This window comes from Ambystoma mexicanum, chromosome 1q, assembly GCF_040938575.1.
Source record: "Ambystoma mexicanum isolate Mex_15411 chromosome 1q, UKY_AmexF1_1, whole genome shotgun sequence".
Classification (NCBI taxonomy): Eukaryota; Metazoa; Chordata; class Amphibia; order Caudata; family Ambystomatidae; genus Ambystoma; species Ambystoma mexicanum.
The window spans coordinates 1,012,896,832-1,012,919,708 of NC_090922.1; the positions used below are offsets into that span (position 1 = coordinate 1,012,896,832).

The following is a 22,877-nucleotide window of genomic DNA, read 5'->3' on the forward strand; positions in this document are numbered from 1 at the left end:
TGAAATGAAGCTCTCCAATGATTGATCTAAATGCTAGATCCTCTGGTAGAAGGTTAGAGTTGGTTTCAGTGCTGGATTGTTTGTGACACGAGACACGCATACAATGAGGCATTTGCTGCTAATTCATAGTACAAAAAGGACCGATATTATGGGCACTGATGGACCAAAGTCATTGATTCTGTCTCTGCTTCAGTGAGCATGTAGGAATGTAAAAATACATAGTTTGGGGGTAGACTGGTGCCTTTCTGTTGTTTAATGGCCAAACGGGATTACCCAAATTGTTCGAACACAATTGTTTGAATGTACGAATTGACCGAATTTCAAGAGTACGAATTGACTGACCTTTGCACAATTGACTGTGTATATATATATATATTGGGTGGGGGTTGCAGGGGGTTTTGCATTGGGTGGGGTGTTGCGGGGAGTGTCCCCCCACATATATGTAACAATGGACCTTCAAAATTCAGTCAATTGTGCAAAGGTTAATTGTGCAAAGGTCAATTGTAATTCGAACAATTGTAGTTTGAACAATTCGTATACAACCGGCCAAACAGGAGCCCCTAAAATAAATAGCCATACTTCGAATACAAGACTGCGTCAGTGACCTCGGTCCTGCAGGAACACTACCTGTGATATTAAGATTAGGATAACGAGGATTGTACTAAGGTTTTCACAAGGTTGGTGAAACGGGTCAATTCATGAAAACCTTCACAACCCCTGTGAGTGCCTGCTTGGTACCCAGAAGACAAAAAAGTAATTGCCAGACAGAATGTAATATATATTTATTTGCTTGTGATAATGCCATACAACCATGTCTATGAAGTTACTGCAAGCAGGTTCTGATGTCGGAACCTGGTCGTAAGTAGACCATGATGTCACTACCCACCTGCAATAACTGACTAACTGATTGGTGTATTAAGGTCCTGGTAGCTCACCTACGCAAATGGAATGCATGATTCTCATACTGTCGCTGCATTCCTCACGTGGGGGGAAGTCATCCTAGTCTCATTTCTTGTAGACTGCCGACTAAAAGCTCTTGTGACGCAATCTGACAACACAAACAACACACACAACGTAATAAAGAGAGCCAGCAGGACCAGGCAGTCTGAAGGGAGTAGATCTTTTTCATGCATAATCCTGACCACCTGGGCAGCATAAGAATTGGGTATAAAAACTAAAATGTCAATCAAGGAGTGGTTAAATGACTCACGCAGTTCAGACATCCCTTAATTTGAGCTGTTAACTTTGCTGCATGCTAAGAAGAAAAGCTATTCTTACACTTTGCTCTTTTTTTAACTGAATGGTTTGATCCAAATGGGAAAAAACTGACATTTTTTAAGAGGTCTGTAAACCTCGATGTTTATCATTTTTATATAAAATAGGCTATACGAGTTATACTGTATTTTCCTTAGTAGGACTGTGATAGCAATACGTTTGTTTCTGTGTTAGACTAGGCAAAGGGCCGCACAGTGTACGTGTGGATGTTAAAAATGTGTGCCAACCCCCTTCTCCAATCAGTTTCTCATACCTTAAGCTACATTTATTTACTGAGCTGAAGTGAACTAGGTGATTTGTGGGTATTGCATGTGTGTCCCTGCACTGTCGGCTCAGTCTCTTAACCAATCCCAAACTATGATCCCATGGGAAGGCAGTATGTCTGTGTTTAGGAAAAAAACAATGTGGCACCACAGAAAATTGCCTTCTCTAGACGTTCTGCCTTATCACTGATCTAGGGATAAGGTGGGCCCTTAAGAGGCTTAAAAGAAAACATGTTTTAACCTTCTTTCCCTTGATCCTGGTCTGCACGGATTGGCCCTGGTTGGGACGTTGCCTCATAGGCTGTGCTGCTGTGTGTCTGTGGGTTTCCCCACTGCCGTGGTCCGGGCTTGGTGTGCTTCTTCACTTGGGATGCACACTGCACATGGGCCAGGGCTTTTGATCTTTTGCCGGGCCACAGCTTGCATACGCAGCCCGGCCAGCCACCTTTCTGAAGCTCTGGGTGGCCGCTAAAGGTGACCGCGCCCCGCCCCCCAACCAGGGAGCACTAATCTTTATTCTTTGTTCTCTTTTCTCTTTCCTTATTTCTATGTATATCTTTGTCTGCCTTGCTCTGCTTTCCCTTCTTCCAAATATTACACTTCTTTCCTTCAGTAAATTCACTCTTGGAGTCCTTCTTGGGCAAGTCCATTCTTGCTGGCAGGGGAGACCTGGCCATTGTCCCAGAGTTCGATGTGTCCCCCATGGTGTGGATACATGGTTGTCAGTTTAAGTCCGGACAAGCACATACACATTTAAATGCAGACGTTTAACATTTTAAAACCCCTGTGTCTTCGTTTTTTTTTAGCTCTTCCTTTACCTTACCCTCTTCTAACCCCCAACCCGAAAGTGCCAATTTGGGCTGTGGATTACACACACCGCCCTACTGCCCCACTCTAGGAACATTCCCATACCAGGAATGTACTGACTTGGTTCACCAAGGATCTTAACTAGGGATGCCTATAACCTGGTGCTCTTAGGAGCCCCAGCCAATCTCAGCAGTGCCTCCAATGTATCCCCTGGTTTCCGACCCTGATCCATGCAAGGGTGTTCTCCTTGCATCCCTGGAGTAGGGACAATCCATACCTCCACCTACCAGTCAACCTGGATAGGAAGGGCCGCTGCGCCTGCCAAATAAAATTGCTATTAACAGGAGATGGGCTACATGAGTTCTTGGATTACCAACAGACACAGAAGCCAGAGTGAATTTTATAGTTGGGGGATCCCAACGGGGACATCTTTATTTATGAAAAAAAAAAGAAATGACTTATATTTAAACTACCTTTCCCTTTACTATTTCCTAGGATTCCTGTGGCATGAGCTCCAACTAGATGGGGACCTGCTTCATCAGCTCACCCTTCCTGGGAGGGGTTAATGGGGACCCCTGGTGTAAGCCTGATGCAGCAGACCCCTGTACCTAAACTCTGATACCAGCCATATGGAGTGTGAGGCCAGAGGATTACCTCTGTGGGTGGCCCCATCTCACTAGGCAGCCTTAGGGAGGCTGCCTATTTTTTAGATAAATACACAAAAATGTCTGGGAGCCACTCTACTGAGAAGAAACCCGGCCAAATAACCTGTTTTACGGGAAGGTTCCCACTCGGGAGGGTCTACAACCATGTTTAGCTCTTGAATTGCCTAGCATTTTGGTGCTGGACTGTCCTTGTGGGTGGTACCAGACTGACATGCAAATGGGTATTTCTTCTCTGTGAACAGTGTAGTGAGCTAAAACAAGGTTGTAGACCCTCCTACGTGGAAGAAATGCCACAGAACAGGGTATTTGACCCATGTTTGCTCTCAGTAGAGGGGCTCCCGCACTCTTGTTTCATTCATTTTTAGGTAAAGTCTGGGCCATTTCCCTTTTGGGCCTGATGCCACATGTTGTTCCTTCATGTTCATCACAATGTGTGCCGTTTATGAAAGTACGTTGTGGACCAGAATCCATTTTCTGGCACAACACAACCCTGATGTATCAGAAATGCAATGCGTGCAGCCACTTTACCTGTGCTGGTCTATAATGGCTAACAATGGTGAGTTCCTGCCTACTCGACCACACAAGATGAATAGTGAGTAGTTAATAATCTGCAATTTGTATAGCCCTTTACATATTAATATGTAGTTCTTATTGCTCAACCAACATTTCATGACCTTAGAAAGGGAGAGTGAGCTAAAGACTTGGTTGAGACTCTCCCGGGGGCCATCCACCCAAGAACAGGTCAATGGGCTGCGTTTGTGCTGGTAGAGAGAGACTCCCAGAACCCCCTTTGTTTTGCATATTAAGTTACTTTGGGTCTCACCCTAAGTTACCAGGGGAATCCAGATGTGGACCCCTTGCTCGCTGTTCTCAGAGAGGCACAGCTCTCCCTCCAAGGCCCACGGAGGCAAGGCTGTTACCTGTTTTGAGCCTGTTTGGTGCCGTGAGTCCCCCTGGCCCATCTCATATAAGGTACACCCTCACCCTCCCCAGCCGCTGCTCTATCATAATGGCTTAATTCTGCCGCACTGCACGTATGCGCGTCTACCTCCACAAAGAACTGCTAATCTATACAATAACTGTCTGTTCGACCATGCCTCCTGCCTGAGTACCGTCACCCCCCCTCATCCATCTACCCTCATCGCCTAAACGTGCGTGCAGAGCACCTTCCACCATCACCTCCAGTGACCAACTTGACTCTGAGCACAGTGCTGCTTTGCTTTTGCTTCCCATTACACGCCCTACTTCACATGTATCTGCCATTTGCTCCTATGTACGCCCTTATATCTGAAACTGTCTACTGCGTGATCTACATAGACATTTATTGCATTTTGAAGAACTGCAGCCAACTGAACGTGCCTCCATTGACTACTGCCTATGTGTAAATACACTTTGTATTGTACTTACATTGATTCTGTCACTGTCCACAGCACCCTAACCTAACTGCGCCACCCACACCCTGGCGTTGCTTCATTGTATCAGACCAAACTATGCTAAGCACCTGGTTTTATCTCGCCGTATTGCGCCCAGTTAGTGCCCACTGCCTGACCGCATTATTACACTGTTAGCCACCCAATGTGGCCTACCATAGTGTCCTACCATATTCAACTGCTGCAACACCGCATTTCACCCAAAGGTATAATTTCGAATCTAGGTGCTACCCTACTACACTGTACCTAACCGGGCTCTCTCTGAGTTAGTAATTACGCCACTGTACTAAACCTTTTGCATTTGTGTTTAGCATTGACTAGTTCAAATGTGTCCTGCCTAGTCTAGATATGCCCTGCGCCTGCAACTGCATTCAGTATATCTGTGTTTAGCATTGACCAGTTTAAATATGCCTTGCGTATACAACTGAATTTTGCCTATCCGTGCTCAGCACTGACCAGTTTAGATGTGCCCTGCGCCTGCAACTGCATTTGGCATATCTGTGATTAGTATTGACTACTTTAAATATGCCCTGCGCATACAATTGCATATAGCCTATCTGTGTTTAGCATTGGATAGCTTAGAGGTGCCCAGCGCCTACAACTGCATTTTGCCTATCTGTGCTGTCCATTGACTACACTAGATGCGCCCTGCGACTATAAATGCATTTAGCATATCTGTGTTAGTATTGACAAGTTTAAATGTGCCTTGCACCTACAATTACACTTAGCCTATCTGTGCTTTGCCTCAACTAGCCCAGATGTTATCTAACTACAACTACAAGTAATTTAACCAGCAAGCTCACACTGCCTAACCAAGTAACTCTTGCAAATCCAGCCAGTGACTCCCACTTAGACCAGTGCACCACTACCCCTTCCAACTCTGGTAACATGTTACCACGCCTGCCCGCTCTAAGGTCTATGTTCACCTTACTACGAGTACTACTTATAGTGCGGGTATCCACCTGGACGCTCTACATCCCATCAACAAATTTAGCTGCACTCAGCACCCTGCACACTACAACCATCACCTCCACTTACAGACCCGCTGATAATTACTCAAATGCTGTACTTCAGAACCCCAGCATCTATCTCAATGCTCCGACCTTATGGCTTGACCATTTTGCCAAAAAACCCACACCTAACCAACCTTGCTCCACCGCCTTAAGAAATATAAGACTAGGCTCTAGACTTATGGACAAGAAGGGTCACCCTATGTACCCAAGCCTACATTTGAAAACCCAGACACCTAGCCCACTTCCCCAATCGTCCATCTCACCTACGCCCCAATGCCTTCAGACCAACCTTGCTTCAACTAGCAACGTCGGCTCAATCAAGGCCGCTCTGATCAACCCAAGGTCCCTAGCGGCACATGCTCTAGACATTGCTGATCTTATTAAGACTCAGGAACTTGACCTCATCTCCATCTCTGAGACCTGGTTACATGCTGCATCAGGCCGTGCACTCTCACTGGCTATTCCCACAGAGTACTCCATCATCAGATGTGACCGCACCTCGAGAGGTGGAGGAATTGCATTTATCTATAGAAAGTCACTAGAACTTAGAACCATTCCTAGCATCAATGTGGAATCCGCAGAGTCACTCTCTGTCAAACTCCAACTTTCTGCCAATCAAATTATCACCATCCACCTAATATACAGACCGCTGGGTCCTCCCACATCCTTTGTGGATGATATCTCGGCCTTAGTACTTGATAAAGCTAAATCCAACTCTCAAACCATCATCCTTGGTGACTTTAACCTAGGCTACCAAGACCCTAATGATGCTGCGGCCCTCGACCTCACCAACATCTTAACTGACCTAGGATTCACACACCATATACAGGAACCCACCCACATCAAAGGGCGGTCCCTTGACTCGCTCAGTGACACCAACTGCAATATCTGCGTACTCTCGAACGCCCCTTGCATCTGGTCTGATCACCATATTATCACCTTCAGTATTGAATCAGCCTCTCTACCCACGCCTCCTGTCGCCCCTGCCACCCTCACAAGAAATAAGAAGAACATAACCACGTAAAAACTACTGCCGCTCATCCTGAATAATGCTCCTGACACCTGTTCGGACCCTACCACCTTAGCCGACATTTATAACCAGTCTGTGCTTGCAGCCATTAACTCTATTGCCCCACTCAAACTTAGGAGACCTAAACAACGTGCTCACCTTAACTCGTGGTTTACTCCCCAGCTCAGAGTGCTACGCAAAGAGAAACGTACTGCAGAGTCACGTTGGAAAAGCCACCCTTCTGACGCCCACAAGGACGGCCTCCTTTTAGCCACCCTTAACTATAAAACAGCCTTACTCCTGGCCAAAAAAGATTCCTATAACATCAGTATTGTGTCAGCCCAGTCTAACACCAAGGAACTTTTCAAAATTCTTAAGGAACTTGAGACACCAGTAGCCCTCCCTGACTCGTGTACCAAAGATAGTACTTGGTGCACGAACATTCAGACAGCACTCCTGGGAAAAATTGCCACTCTACAAATCAAAATTAGAGATAAACAAAAATCCTAACAGCCTAATCAACCACTGACCACACCCACACCTAACTCTCACCAAGCAAATCCCCATCATAAACCGTTCTCTTTCTCCCCACTCACCACCCTTGAAGTAGAAGGATTCATAAACAATCTCAAACCATCCAACTGCCAAGGGGACCCTTGCTCGGCACCTATCATCAAGGAAGCATCTCACGACCTAACCCCTTTCATCACAGCATTCATAAATGCATCCTTCAAGACGGGTATTGTCCCGGATAACTTAAAGGATGTGTGGGTTATCCCACTTCTCAAAAAAACGTCCCTTGATCCTAACATCCCAACTAATTTCAGACCCATCACTACAGTCCCCTTCCTGCTTAAGATCTTGGATCGTGCAGCCTATCTGCAGATTCAAGACTATTTTGAATGCAACAATCTTCTAAGGCTAAAACAATCAGGATTCCGCCCTAAACATGGCACTGAATCAGCCCTGATTGATCTAAAAACTCAGATGGAGACACTAAAGGACAACGGGAAGTTAGCACTACTCCTTCTCCTCGACCTCTCCGCGGCATTCGATTTGGTCAACCACCAAATACTATGCCAACATCTTAAATCTGCGGCCCACTTCTCTAATTCTGCCAATGCCTGGATCCACTCATTCCTGAGTAATAGATCCATGAGGGTCTTCTCACCTACAGCATCGGCCGACCCCTCCCCCATTCTCTGTCGCGTTCCTCAAGGCTCCTGTGTGTCCCCTACGTTGTACAACATATTCACCAAGCCCATCTTCGATGTGCTTGACTATCTTGGTGTCCCCTACACCAACTACGCGGACGACACCCAGATACATATCCCTATCACTGGTGACTACACTGCCGACACCAAAGCGTTGAACGATGTCTACCTGGTCATCCAGGCCTGGATGGCACATCACAAGCTTTGCCTTAACGACGAAAAGACGGAGCTCCTACTACTAGGATCAAGCCATCGTCTTAACAAATTAGATAAAGCTTACAAGTCCTTCACCATCGACGGCAATGATATCAAGGTCTCTAAAGACACTAAAACCTTAGGCGTCTACCTGGATTCCACGCTTTCCTTGAACAGACAAATAAATGCAGTAAGCGCGGCTTCGGCCTATACTTGCAAACGTATCACCGCCTGCAGACCCTTTCTAAACTCTCCTAACTGTATCACCCTAGCCAGAACACTTGACATGGCCAAAATTGACTACTGCAGTTCTCTCTACCTGGGGACCAGTCAGTCCAACCTCAATAAACTGCAAACTGTACAAAACAATGCCATAAGGGCAGCCTTAAACATTCCAAGACGCTCTCATATCTCCACCGTCAGATCTGACCTACGATGGCTTTCGGTAAAACAAAGAATTGCCTTGAAAACCTTAGCCTTGACCCACAAATGCCTGAACAACAAAGCCCCACCCTACCTGTCCTCTCGCCTTACCCTCCAAGCCTCCTCCCGACCCCCTAGATCAGCCCAAATTCACAGCCTCACCCTGCCCAGATTTAAACTACAGAAAGTGGGTGGTGTGAGTTTCCCTGTACTAGCTTCCAAACTCTGGAACACTCTCCCTACTCCCATCAGAACCGAATCATCGTTCCTAACCTTCAAGAACAACGCCAAGTCCTAGCTGGTCTCTCACAATTTGAGGATCTTTATACAGCCCGCCTTCCACATATAATACAGGTTATGTGTATATACACGCTCACTGTACTTGTATTATAATCTGCCTATGGTATCTGCCCTGTATACTGTGTATATTTTTGTAACTTATCATGTACCAATTGTTTATGTAACTTGTCAAGAGTACGCGCCTGGTTGCCCCTGGGCCTGGTTTGCGCTTTACAAATAAATTAAACTAAACTAAAACCTCACTGATGATGCCCAACATGACTAAAACACGTGTATGGGGTTGCTGTTGTAACTCTTGTTCAGAGGAGAATTGCCTAGCATTTCGGTGCTGGATTGCCCCTGGGCAGGACAAAGACTGATATGCAGGGATATTTCTTCTCTGTGAAAAGAACAGTGAGCTTAAGACTAGGTTGAGATTCACCCGGGAGCCATCCACCCAAGAACAGGTCAATGGGCTGTGTTCGTGCTGGTAGAGCGACTCCTAGAACCCCCTTTGTTTGACCTCAGAAAGAGGCTGACATGGCCTTTCCAGGATTCGGACGTGTAAACTGCAAATCGCACACGGTTCACCGGTTAAGTGCTCACTGCAGATGCACATCTTACCGCCTAGATCAGCTTTGATGATCCTTCAGAGCTTGCAGGACCTCCCAGAGCTCAGTTTCTCCTCTAAACACCTGCACCGTTCTTTGGCGCTTGTGCTTGGGTGCAACAGGTCTGATCCACAACGGAAGAGATCAGCAGAGCCTTTTCTGTTGTGACTGAGAGCATTTAATGTGCGTCACATTTTCACGTGTTATTCCTTCTTTGGGGTGGACCAGTAGGAACTGTGCATTTTTTTTGTGAAGTCCTCGGAGTCAGACTGCCTATTTGGGGAATCATTTCGTGATGTCCTATGAACGTTTGTTTGGACTTCTGATAACCCTTAGTGAAGCCTTGAGTGATTCAATGTTTTCAACACATTTGCCTTAAAGGAGAGTTCCGGGACTTTTTTTTTATTGTCCCTACGGGTCGGCCATGTGTTTGTAAGCATAAATCGGTAGATCGTAGGAAACTTTCCTATGGACCTTACCCGACTTTTCGCCCCTTATCGCACTCGAAATCAGCCTCCATTTTGTGATAATCCTATCATTCCGCCGCATCGAGCTGGCTCACCTGCCTTTGCGGCACTAAATCAAATCCCCCGCCCCTGAGCCTGACATCAGCAGACGCGTACTGCCCATTTCAAGCACGTCTCGTGTCAACAATCGCTGCGCCTCAGCTATTGACGTGTTGCCATGGAAATGGCAGGACGCCTCTTTCCCCAATAAGTATAAACAGACCGTTTCACAACATACAGCAGCAGATTTTCGATTCCATTCCTCTCTCTGTGTTACTTTGAGTATTCTGTGACTCGTTTCAGTGCTCTGGTCAGCTACCTTCGCCGCTTGTAGCCCGTGTGAACAGATACCAGTACCACCGCTATAAATTATTTTACTATCTTTACCGCACAATGGCCACAATAATGCCGTATATGTACGAGCCCGAGTACACCGAGGAAGAACTACTGGAAAGGCAAGCACGGGAAAACGATGGGGATTCGGACGGCAGTTGGGAGGACCAGTCAACGGATGAAGAGCCTGGACCATGTCGCATGGACGGCGTCTCCACCTGGTGCACGTGCAATCGGTGCGAGCTAATGCCAACTGAGGAGGAGAACTGCTGCTGCCGTGAAAATTCCGGGTGCTTGGCCTACATTTCGGAAAGCGAGCAAAGTCAGCAGGAAGGCGAGCAAAGTCCGCAATGCATCACCGAGCTGCCAGAGTTCAGGGAAGCCTGCCTCTCACGGACAGTGTTGAGGATGATGATGGTGCTTATGCACGAACTTCGTGGCACTGTTCGTCCGCGTAATCCGAGTAACGAGTAAGTATACTCTGTTTGTGATGTCAGTGATGCCACCACTATTTCATGGTCGTCTCCCACATATAAAATTACATTTACATATCATTGGAACGCATGTAAATTGGTTCCATATAGTGCATTTTCTAGATATAATTTTTTTCTAAGGAAAATGACATGTGTTACCTGAATCGACATTGATAAGAAAGTTTGGTCAGTTTAATACAGTTTGCATCTTTTTTTTTCACAGGTGGTACAGGCTGGTGGCCTATCGTTGCTTCACTTGGTGGCTTCACGGGAGGCTCGGACACCGCGTTCGGAGAGTAATACCTGCCTGTGCGGTACTTGCCATTAGACAACATTTCCCCAGTGACAGTGGACAATACCGCGGATTTTCCCTCGATGTGCTGCAACCTCAACTTTACAATGTGTAATGTTTATTATTTATGTTTAATTAAAATCTAAAATAAAGCCCAACATATATTTTAACAATGGTTGTTTTGATTTTTTAAATGAATCTAGTGTATATTCTCCTGGGAGGGTGAGGTATTTATAAACTCACCCCCCTGCCTTCCATGTAGTAGATCCTGCAGCCATCCTCTTACATTCAGTTAGATGGCCTCTCCTTGGTGAGGCCCTGCGGCAAACGGGTCTTGTCTGCACGACCACCGCCCCGATCCACCCCCCGCCTTATCAAAGGCAGTTCGCACCGGGGTACTTGAGCTGCTGGCAAGTGGAGCTGTCAGGGAGCGATAAAGGCCAAGAGGTGCCAAAGACCATGTACACTTCAAAGTGGTCTATAGAGCATGGGTTTGTTGTTCCCATGTCTACCTCCAGACCCCGTGTCTCCTGCCAAGCATCCCCCTCACGCTGGACGGCCCCCTGCAATCCACATAAGTGTGTCTCCATTCACGAGTCTTCCTGTGTCTTGTCTGCACGACCACCGCCCCGATCCACCCCCCGCCCTATCAAAGGCAGTTCGCACCGGGGTACTTGAGCTGCTGGCAAGTGGAGCTGTCAGGGAGCGATAAAGGCCAAGAGGTACCAAAGACCATGTACACTTCAAAGTGGTCTATAGAGCATGGGTTTGTTGTTCCCATGTCTACCTCCAGACCCCGTGTCTCCTGCCAAGCATCCCCCTCACGCTGGACGGCCCCCTGCAATCCACATAATGCCACGACATATACACGTCATTCATTCACAAACACACCCCTGGTTCGAATTCTTTATAACCCACTTCATATTTCTAATGAGAACTTCTTTGCGCTTTGCTAGTCAACCCGTGAAGGTGCTGGTTATCTGCTCTTCGTCTCTGTGAACTTCCGTGACCACTTTGAGCAAACTCGTCAGTTTGCAACCTGTGAACTGCTCCCTGTTCTACGACAAGAAACTACTCTGATCCCTGCATCTAACTGTTTGTTCGTCAAGGTAAGTCCATGTACCATAATCATTTTGCGTCCAATTTTTTAATTTATATCTATTTGCTAGTAGTCATCAAATTGCATCCATGTTTTCTTTTCGTTCACGACAGTACATGCAAGGAACTAGTCACATGTTCTGAGTTTAGTCAAATTACTTTTTCTATTTTTTGAAAGTTATTGAAATACTTATCCGCATGTGAATAACGTGTATAGTTCCAAGAACCAAAACGGACCTTGCATTGAACCTTTTATGTGTCATTTACTGTTTTAACACATTGGTATTCATAGAGAATTGTTGATCTTTACTTTTCAGAACTTTCCATAATGCCTGCCTGTTCCATTGGCGGTTGCCCTTCGAAGACCCATAACAAATCTGAAGGTACTATAATGCATGTTTTCCCTAAGACAATAGATCAGATAAGAGAATGGGTCCGATATTGCGGATATCCAGCCTCTGAGCTAGAAAGTAGAGTCCTAGAAGTCTTTGCGGACAAGAGGGGTGATCGATACCGCATCTGCAGCAGGCACTTTAGCCCAGACATGTACTCCACATCATTGCTAATAAAGAAGAAAACACCGCGAGCGAGGCGAAAATTGCTCTCAACCGCTATTCCCACTCTATTCGTCCACATCCCTCCACTGGTGAGTCAAGTTTACGTATTTATCTCTCGGCCTTGCGGTAGTGTGTAGCATTAGCTAACAATAATTTCCCCATTTATGTATCCACTCAATATGAAGGCGGAAGATTCTCCATCCGTGTCGTTATTGCAGTCATCAGCCACTTCAAGCGCCTATCGGGTAATCTTACTTAGCTATTCTGACACTGACTTGTTTTAGGCATGTAAATCAATAGTTTTAATTGATCGTGTAATTATTTTACCTAATGGTACACCCTTGTACTCGTCCTCTAGTCTTTGTTTTCAGTTATAATTATTGTTATCCAAAATAATGCAAGTACTGTCTTTCAGGGAGATGCTGAGGAGTCCAACGCATTGACGACAACCGTAGATGTCACTCAGATGCTCGAGGTACGTTTCCGGACAGTTCCATCGATGGAGATCATCAGATCTTGCATTCTTGTAGCGTGATTGTTACACACAATGTTTCTTTCGTTTTTAGCCATTGATATGTCCTTCTGTCGTCGCCCTCCTATTTGTCTTCTTTTTTCAATATTGTGTTCATTACTAATGAAAGTCCTATGTTTCAGGGAGTCGATGGAGCATTAGTCCAAGTAGAAGGGGGAGCATGCAGTTACGGGTCGGCGCAACAGCTTGCAGAAGTGTGCACCGCAGTTACATCGTCCCTTGATGTTCTTATGCATTTCGAGGTATGGATACTGACAGCTCGATCAAGCGAAATCATATGACGTGATTACATCCGCTATACTTCCTTCTTTATTAACGCAAGTACTATGTTTCAGGGAGATGACGGAGCTTCTTCTACAAGAACATCACCCCTAGTAGTTGATGCAGATCTCTGGGTGGTGACACTTCCAACGATCGAGCAAATCGAATCATATTTACATATCCATTATTTATTTTAGACAACTGATCATTTGTGCAGGTCTATTTAGATGAGCCGTTGACGCCTGCTCAAAGTTTATGTTCTTTTTAACAAAATAGAAAAGCATACTAATGCAATTACTGTGTTTCAGGGAGTTGCTGAAGCGTCATCTTCAATAATATCATCAATGGAAGTCTATGCGGAGCCCGAGGTATGGATCTTGACAGTTCAATCTAACTAGATCAACAATGCGTGAACTATTGTCGTTTGAATGTTCTACACAATGCGTTCATTCGTGTTTTGCTATTGAGATGTACGTATGGGTATTGGTCCCCAAGTACATTTTGTGTTTTCAATATTATTATACATACTAATGAAAGTTCTATGTTTCAGGGAGTCGATGGAGCCTCAGTGAGTGATGGATGTGCTTATCATGAAAATATAGTCGTTGCAGCGCGAGAGGAAGTGGAGACATGCACACACGAGTCGGAGCAACAGCGTCCAGATGTTGAAGTTCGAGGCAAGAAAGTTTCAAAGAAAAGAAAGCAAAAGAAGGTTAGTGTCCTGTTCACTATATTATGTTGTCTTTCACTGTCAATAGTTCAATACTGTAAGTTGTGTTTAAACTGAACATCCCTTTTCTAATCTGTCCTCTAGTTGCGAGTGGGTGTAAGAACTAGATCTACACAGACAGTGAAGCGAACGAGAGATGTTGCTTGTCAAACCTTTTGGCAGGGACTTGAGACTGGAGATGCATCGTGCCAATGGGAAGAATATGAAGTGATTGACAACGGAGCTATACCACCACCAGCCATTGATAGTGAATGTCCTCCTGGTAGTTTGGATGCAGTCGGAGATCAATTCACAGAATCCACACCCGCAAAAAATAAGAGCGCGCGAAAGTTGAAGACATTGTTTTTTTCTCCCATCTCCGGACAAGGAACAGATGTTGCAATGGAAGAGAATGACGTGGACGACAATGAAACACCATCAATATCACTCAGCATAGCGGAAGACGATATCAGAGATTGTACCTTTCATGCGAGTGACATGTCCTCAACGTTACAGGCCGAACCAGCTGGGATGCAGAGTGACAGTATAAGGAAAGAGGCCAAATTCATTGTATTCGATAGCTGTTTGATGGATATTATTATGATGATGAAATGTGGGCATTCGGTTGGTGGGGAAGTATGTGGGGAGCCATTGATTAATGTGACTCGTGCAATTCGAGGCACTAACCTTAAAATACATGCCACCTGTACACAATATCATCCGTTCGCATGGTCTGCACAACCCATGCTGGGGCAACTGCCAGCAGGCAATCTACTTTGTGCAGCGGCCGCACTTTTTAGTGGTTCAAGTTTTAAAAAGTTACAGTATTTCTTTCAGTTTGTGGGAATCCATTTCATTGCGAAAAGTCAGTTCTACAAATACCAAACCGATTATCTATTTCCAGCCATCAGCGAAGCTTGGAGAATGGAAAAAATGTCAATGGAAAGTACATTCGCGGGCAAACGCTTCAGGCTAGCCGGTGATGGACAGTGCGACAGCCCAGGATTTTCAGCCAAGTACTGCACCTACCACTTTCAGGACATGGAAAGTAAGAAAATTGTGAGTTCGGTGGTCGTGCAGGTGTCACAAAGTACATCCTCAGTGGCCATGGAGAAAGTTGGCTTTGTAGCATCATTGCAAGAACTACAATCGCGGGGAATGGTGATCGACCTGATAGCCACGGACAGACACGTTTCAATTGCCAAGACAATGAGAGAAGAGTACAAAAATATAAATCACCAATTTGACGTATGGCATCTTGCAAAAACAATCAATAAAAAATTGTCGGCTGCAGGAAAAAAAAAAGATATGCAAGGTATTTCACAGTGGTCCAAGTCAATCAGCAACCATCTTTGGTGGAGCTCAAAAACATGTGAAGGGTCGTTGGAAATTCTACTGGAAAAATGGCGGTCAGTAATGTTGCACTGTAGCAACGTACATCGATGGTCGACAAATGAGCATTTCCACAAATGTGAACATGGCCATTTGTCCACAGAGGAGGCACGGAAGAAGAAGTGGTTGATTCCTTCATCACCCACTCACAAGGCCATTGAAAAGATTGTATTTGATAAAACTATAACAAGAGATTTGAGGGGACTCACGGAATTCTGCCACACAGGAGATTTGGAGGTGTTCCACAATATGTGCCTAAAGTACAGGCCCAAAAGATTGCATTTTGGCATGGAAGGCATGAAAAATCGGACTCTTCTAGCGGTCTTGGCACATAACCATAATGTTGGCCGTCAACAAAGTAGGACGACCGGAACTTTAGGGACGCTTCGCTACAATAAGGCCTTCACTAAAAGAAGTAAACAATGGGTGATCAAACCAGTGTTTGAGGATATGCAATATGAGTTTATTGAGAGACTTATCGTAGATGTCCTCGATAGGCACATACATGGAGTGGTGAACGAACCTATGCAGGGGACAACTGCATTGCCACCCAACATTGCCTCTGTTCCATGTCCACCTAAAGCAGAGCTCATTGAGAAATACACATCACGGTTTAAATGATTGTAATTTGATTGTCTGTTCTCTCGAGTCTCCTCATGTTGCAGGCCCATTGCAATTAAACCAAACAGTAATATAAATCATTTTTACAAAAATTATAGAATGTTTCCGTATTGCAAAAACATGGCCGACCCATAGGGACAATAAAAAAAAAGGCACGCAGACAAGATGTCCCTAAAACTAACTGCAGCTAACTAGAAATGTGTGCTCGCTCAAAGTGAAGGTCAGCTGCTTTGATGTTTTGCTCGGGTGGCGGAACGGCCCACGACCCAATATAAGGTTCTATTGTGATTTGACCTTGACAGGCCGGGACCATCCTGAAAGACTAAGAAAAGATAATGAATAAAATTTCAGAAACGAAACGATGAGCCACGTTCATTAGAAGAAGTAACGTCGGCAAAGAAGGAGTGGTGTTTCGGGTCTGCCCTACACAGAGACACAATGGAAAATGCAAATATAATGTAAGTAACTTTTGATGAGTTTATACCGCAATTTCATTACTATACAGTGGCTTTAAAGACGGGTTCAGTTGTACTTGTTCGTTCTATGTGGCATATTGTTTTCTACCGCGCACTATCTTGAGGAGAAACATCTGCTTTTACTGAAGCACCTCAAAACCTTCCTCTTTGCTTCTGCTTTCTCTCTCCCTCTCCCCTGCTACAACTGGTCCACTGTCTGCGACCTCAGTCCTGGGCCCTTCCACTCTCCACCTGCACTGCCTCCCTGTCAACCCCTGCACTGGGGGACTGTCTCAGTATCCTACAGCCCCCCCTTCCCAGCACTTGTTCTGCACTTACCTTGCACTTGCCACCAGCTGGCCCTATTTATTTATTATTTTATGCTACTTACCTTGTACTCCACTCCCCCCCCCCTCCATGCCTCGCCACGCCTTTAAACACTTGTGTACACCCAGTAGCGCTGTCCTCGCTATGAAATGAATAATTTTAATAAGGATCTGATGGTGAGACTAATTTCATTTTTTATGTTTTTAGGTACATCATTCACTACTGTCTGTGTCACGAGTACCAGACACCGGCGGACGGCTTCTACAGCCGCCAGTTGCTTCTCCGCGTGAACAACGTTACCACCCTGACCATTTTATGGGACGATCGCCAAGTACAAGTATGCCCTTATGCGGTACTAACGGTTAGATGCAACATACCTACCGTTGTGGTGGCCTAGTGCCTCGTTGTTGGAACAGCCATGCGATTATCAGTGCGACCGAAGAGCTTATTTTTATCGTAAACCAACACCCTGTGTACTGCACACGAACATCGCTTCCCTCAAGACGAACTAATTTGGATCGAGAGCAAAGAAAAATGCAAATCGCTGAATATTCTCTAAACATTTGATGTCCAATAAACGTACTTTGCCAAATGTACAATCTTGCCGTTTGCTTTTAAACCACGGTTTCACATTCCGAATTGTGGCGCTGTATTGTGAGATGCTCTAAGACCCTGTGTACAGCAAAGGACCATCGCGTTCCTCAATACGAACTTTTTGGAACGTGAGCAAATAAAAATGCAAATCGCTGAATATTCTCTAAACATTTGATGTCCAATAAACGTACTTTGCCAAATGTACAATCTTGCGGTTTGATTTCAAAGTACAGTTTCATATTCCGAATTGTGGCGCGCAGTATTGTGAGCTGATCTGTGTTGATTTCCGGGGTCTGTGTGGAGTCGCGTAGAAGACGCCTGGGCGCGTTTGCCTACGCAGCTCAGTCACGTCACGGATAGAGGCGGGGAATATGAATGTTTTGATAAAGTCTGTTTCAGGGGCGGGGGATTTGATTTAGTGCCGCAAAGGCAGGTGAGCCAGGTCGATGCGGCGGAATGATAGGATTATCACAAAATGGAGGCTGATTTCGAGTGCGATAAGGGGCGAAAAGTCGGGTAAGGTCCATAGGAAAGTTTCCTACGATCTACCGATTTATGCTTACAAACACATGGCCGACCCGTAGGGACAATAAAAAAAAAGTCCCGGAACTCTCCTTTAACATTTCTCCTTCCAACACAAAAGAAACCCTTTAAAAAAAAAACAATCACTTCATAGTTTTCAATCTTTCCCGAGTACCACCCCAAAATAAAAAAAAGAAAGAAACCCACTATGAGGTACTTTGTTCCAGAAACCCTTGTGACATTCTTTCCAACTTGCGGCCTACAACTGCAGTAGATAAGGGTCTTCTGTTCTGTAGCATGTCCTTTTGTTTATTTGAACATTTGTATGACTCCAAACTAGACCAGTAGGCACTTGACATGTCAAACAAGTTGATAAATAATTATAAAAAGGAGCAGGTCAAGAAAGCATTACATAAGTATACAATACAGACAACGAAGTAAAAGCAGGATCAGAATTTCAGTGTCGGGCCAGCAGGTCAGAGTGGCATGCGGAGGAGGTATCCTCAATCATTTTGAGCCATGCGGTGCTGCTTCATAAAATACATGAGTCCTCTTCAGAAGAAATATCCCTCATGAGGCAAATTAGTGGAGCTACATCATTCAAGCGGATCCAGATTGAAATACCATAGTCACGATAGGCTAGCCAGCTGGGAAAAAGCATTCATAAGCATCTTCTTCTAGTCCTGCCATGCACTTGTGCAGCTCAAGGGCGATAAGAACGCATAGAGCAGAAACGGGAGTAGGGGCACAAAAAGAATGCCAACAAGAGGACAGGGAAAAGTCTCATGTTGTCTATAAACTTGTGTATATCTGATCATATATCATATAATCAAATATTTAAATGTGCATTCTCGCATTAGCGCTGCAGGTTTTTCTCAGACAAGTTTGAAGATGCGAGTCACAATCACATTTCAGGCACATTACCATGGAGGTCAGGGCTCAACCACACATCCTTTACTGTCCCTCCAATCACAAGGAAATCATCAAGCTCCTTAATTCCTCCAGAGGCTCCACTGCTCAGGTTTCACCGATACCATCATCCACCCAGCCAATGCAACAGTTTCTCCCGTTGCTGCTTCATTTCTCCATGCAAGACTATGGGCAAAACCCTAGCGAGGCCTAGCTGTACCTCTGCTTACAGTGGCATGCCAACATGCAGCAAGTTATCCACCAACACCCTTGCCAGCTCTCAACAGCAGCACAACAGCTGCTGCCACAATAACCTCAGGCACACAGCAGAACTGAAATCTCACTGGAGGAGAAAGGTCAGCAGCAGGAGGTGAAACACAAGGCCACAGAGATGGAGGGTCGGCAGGAAGTGGAGCAAGAAGCAACAATTGAGCAGCAGCAGGATGGGTAACCCACATAGCCCTGATGAATAGAGTCATGAGATGGTAGAAGAGGAGGGAAGAGGGGATGAGTGGCAGGAGAAGATGCACACAAGGGCAAGTAGCAGGAGGAATCATGGCCATAGGAGGGGGTGGAGGCTGACAGAGTGGATACTGGTACCTCATTCTGTAGAAAGGGCAAGGTCAGCCAGCGCAAATGGACCTTCCTACTCTGCCACTGTAACCTCCTTCGGTGGTCTAAAGGAAGCATCTGCCAACAGGTTTGAGATGCAGGTTGTTTCCCGCCATTACATCGAGCATGGCCATGCGACAGTGGTTCAACCTCAGCCAGTGTGACTGGTTTCAGCTGTCAGGCCTGTGCTTAAACTGTTGGCTCCTCGCTATCCTCTATAGAAAAGGTTGACCACGCCTCCATACTGGCATCCAGCAGCCAGATTCATCATCTGATCTAGAATGCAAGCACACATTACTTGCACTGCACAATGTAAGCTGCTGGGGGAGGTAGAAAAGAGTGCAGTTGAATATGCCCTAGAGGCTCAACTGCATGCCCATAACCCCAACTAAATTGGTCATAGGAGGAAGACTGACAAGCATGCCATATTTCTACATGGATTACCCACCCCACACCCCCAACTTGGTCCCATCATGTGCCACACTACCCTTGGCACCCTACCATACATACCCGCCTAAATCTCGTCTTCCCTTGCTTTCCTTGTACAACGCTCTTTCCCTCTGTGACGAAATCAATCTACATGGGTTTGCAGTTCCAACCTTTTTAGCTTTTTGTTAATAATGCTGGTTCTCTGAGTGAACCCTGCTAAACAGGCCTGCTTTTCCATGTTGGAAAAGTGCAGTACCCATGTGTTCTTTTGACCAAGCCCTGTCTGACGCACCAGCATCGACCATTTAGTTTGGCAACATTACAGCCACTGGGTAACATGCACAGCGCATAAAACAGCCTACTGAACCCCAACTTAATTCCAACAGCCATGGGTTTCCTTTATTAGTACTCAAGTGAAATAGATCTGTGTAGCCCCAATGCATTGGGGCAGTTTGGTTGAATAAATATAAAACTATATCTGGTTTGATAAAGTAGCCTATGGGGGAATGCACCCATCTGACTTTTTTTTAATTGTCATCTGGCTTTCTGTGACTCCTTCAGTTGTCAGAGCTTTGGTGTATTTATATCTGGGTTTGGGGACTCCCCCGAACATGCTCGATCTAAAGCTTGTCTGTAATGATTATAATAGTCCTTGATGGCATTCCGTGTTTAATCAGTTTGCCCAACCTGCACACACAGTTGAATTCCAGTCTTCAAGTAGTGCTGTGGCAATTTGTGGCACACCTGCATTTGGTGCAGGACATGTGTTGAACTGGAGTCCCTGTGGAAGTGTGAGCTGATCTTCTGGACCCTGTCAATCAAGACCCTCACATATTTGCAATGGCAGATTAAACATATCATCACAAAGTCAAGAAAATGCGCAAAGCAAGGAACATGCATAGGTGTGCCAATGTGTAGGGCATCAAGGAAGTAAAACCCATTTTTTTTATCCACAACTTGCCCGTGGCCTCTGCCTTTAAATCCTTACATGCGCACAATTGCCTCGTGCTGGACCACATGCGCTTGCTGCCTCCTTGCGTTACTATGCGAATAAGAACAATTCTAGCTGTTGGGTGAATGGAAGGCCTCCCAGTGTGCCGTCAGACATTGAGTCCATGTGGTGCACACTGATTGTATTCATTGAACATTTGTATGGCGCCTATACACACGTGTTTCCACTTCACTATGACTGATCCTCATCATAGTGAAGTGAACCTGCTGTCTTTCACTGTTCTATTGCCCGCTGCAGTGCATGAAGTGCCTGTTTGAACCACTGTGGCTTCATGAAAATTAACTTCAACTGGGAATTTCCCAGAGATCAGACTTTACTCATCAACCAAAGAAAAGAGTGGTTTTCAACAAAAGAATAGGGAAAGAAGTTTATAAACATTTCCCACATGGGGTGAACCACTCACAAATTAAGTTTTTGTCTCTGAATTGACCAGCATGCACGCTCAGTTTGAATCTTGTGGCAAGGCCAAATTAGAGTTTCGTTCTTTCAGTAGATAAATTGAATGAGATGATAAGGGATAGTAATACATAATGTACTCCATTCGCCTCATGTACTCAATTCACCTTCTGTACCACTTATCCACTTGTGATTCTTTTTCTCAATCTCTGTCCTCGCTTGTTTGGATTTCCTGCTCCTGTCGGCTCAAATTTAATTTTCTTTGTATTTTGTTCAAATCCCTTTATGGTCTTGCTCACAGTATCTTTTCATGCTCCTACTGGCTCCTTTCGTTCTCAATCTCAAATATCTGTTAGCCGTCCCTCGTCCTCCATGTGCCCAAACTGGATTCCGTTAATTCTCTCTTCTTGCCCCACTCCACTGGAATGATCTCCTCTTCCCTCTCCATTCAACTATTTTCTATTCTTGGTACCGTATCTCTCTAAGGATGTAGCTTCTTCAGTCTTAAAACCTTTCCTCTGAATTTTGTAAACTAAATTCATCTGCTTTTTGTATTTTACTTTAACTTATTTTTATTCAGCGCTTGGAGTAAAGTGCTCTATAAATGACAAATGAATGCAAAATACAAATACAAATGTATAGCACTTGGAAGCTGAAGGAACCAATCTTGAAGTACTATATAAAAGCACAAATTATTCATGCCAGACTACTGATGAGCAAGCACACTGTTATGTAACCGGTCATAGGCTCCATCATATTGACCTGGCACCACAGGTGTGGAATCATGGCGAAAAACCGAGCTTAGTCTTACTTCCAGAAAATGTTTTGGCATTCTCAGACTGTTTTTCTGGTGTCACACTATGAGTCAGGAGTGAAAAGTGCTTAGATGCAATGGAGGCATGCACTTGAGGTACTGCGTGTTTCTCTTATACCTGTGCATGATGCCAAATCATATAGGACCACAAAGATGGTCCTAGACCACCCCCAGCAAACAGTTTTCTTGCCATAGGTAAGATGTTGAACTTTGCACTGGTTGCGAAATTGATGCCTTAAATTTACCACACACACAATTGGCTTCCCTGTGCAGAAAGCAGTTGCATTGGCTGGTGTAAAACTCACATGCCTGCCCTTACCCTTTCCCTGAAATACTGCCAAATTCAGGTTACCATTACCACCCCTCATGATCCGGTGAACTCCTCCATATTGAGTAACAGTTCGACAGAGTCTCCATATCGCCAAGCAGGGCCATCTTAAGGACTTTTGTGGCCTGGGTCAGGGACACCTAAAAAAACTATCTGAATATCTTGTCACGCCCCCCATCAAGATCAGCACTCATAGCTTGATATGCTGCCTCGTAAAAGAAGCATAGATTCTCCCTTTCAGTCCCATTATCCTCTTTATTCTTGCTGTAATCAGAATGACAAAGAAGTAGTATTTCAAGGACAAAAGCAGTCCACGATAAGTGCACTTATGTTGTAGCATAGGGACAAGACACTTTTCATCACTAGCAGCCCCAATAAAGGTATCCTTCCTTTCCTCTCCTTCCCCCAGAAGCTCACTGTCTCTAGAGCCCTGGTTCTCTCGAAGCTGGATTACTGTAACAGCCTCTACATACATCTGCCTGCCTCTACTCTCCGCCCTTTGCAACTCATCCAGAACAGGA

General features: G+C 45.2%; 1 protein-coding gene across 3 annotated transcripts in view; it reads left to right on the forward strand.

Moving 5' to 3' along the window:
* LOC138540387 (putative ferric-chelate reductase 1) overlaps positions 1–22,877 on the forward strand; it is a 552,853-nt gene that overhangs the window by 290,522 nt on the left and 239,454 nt on the right. The window lies entirely within an intron of this gene.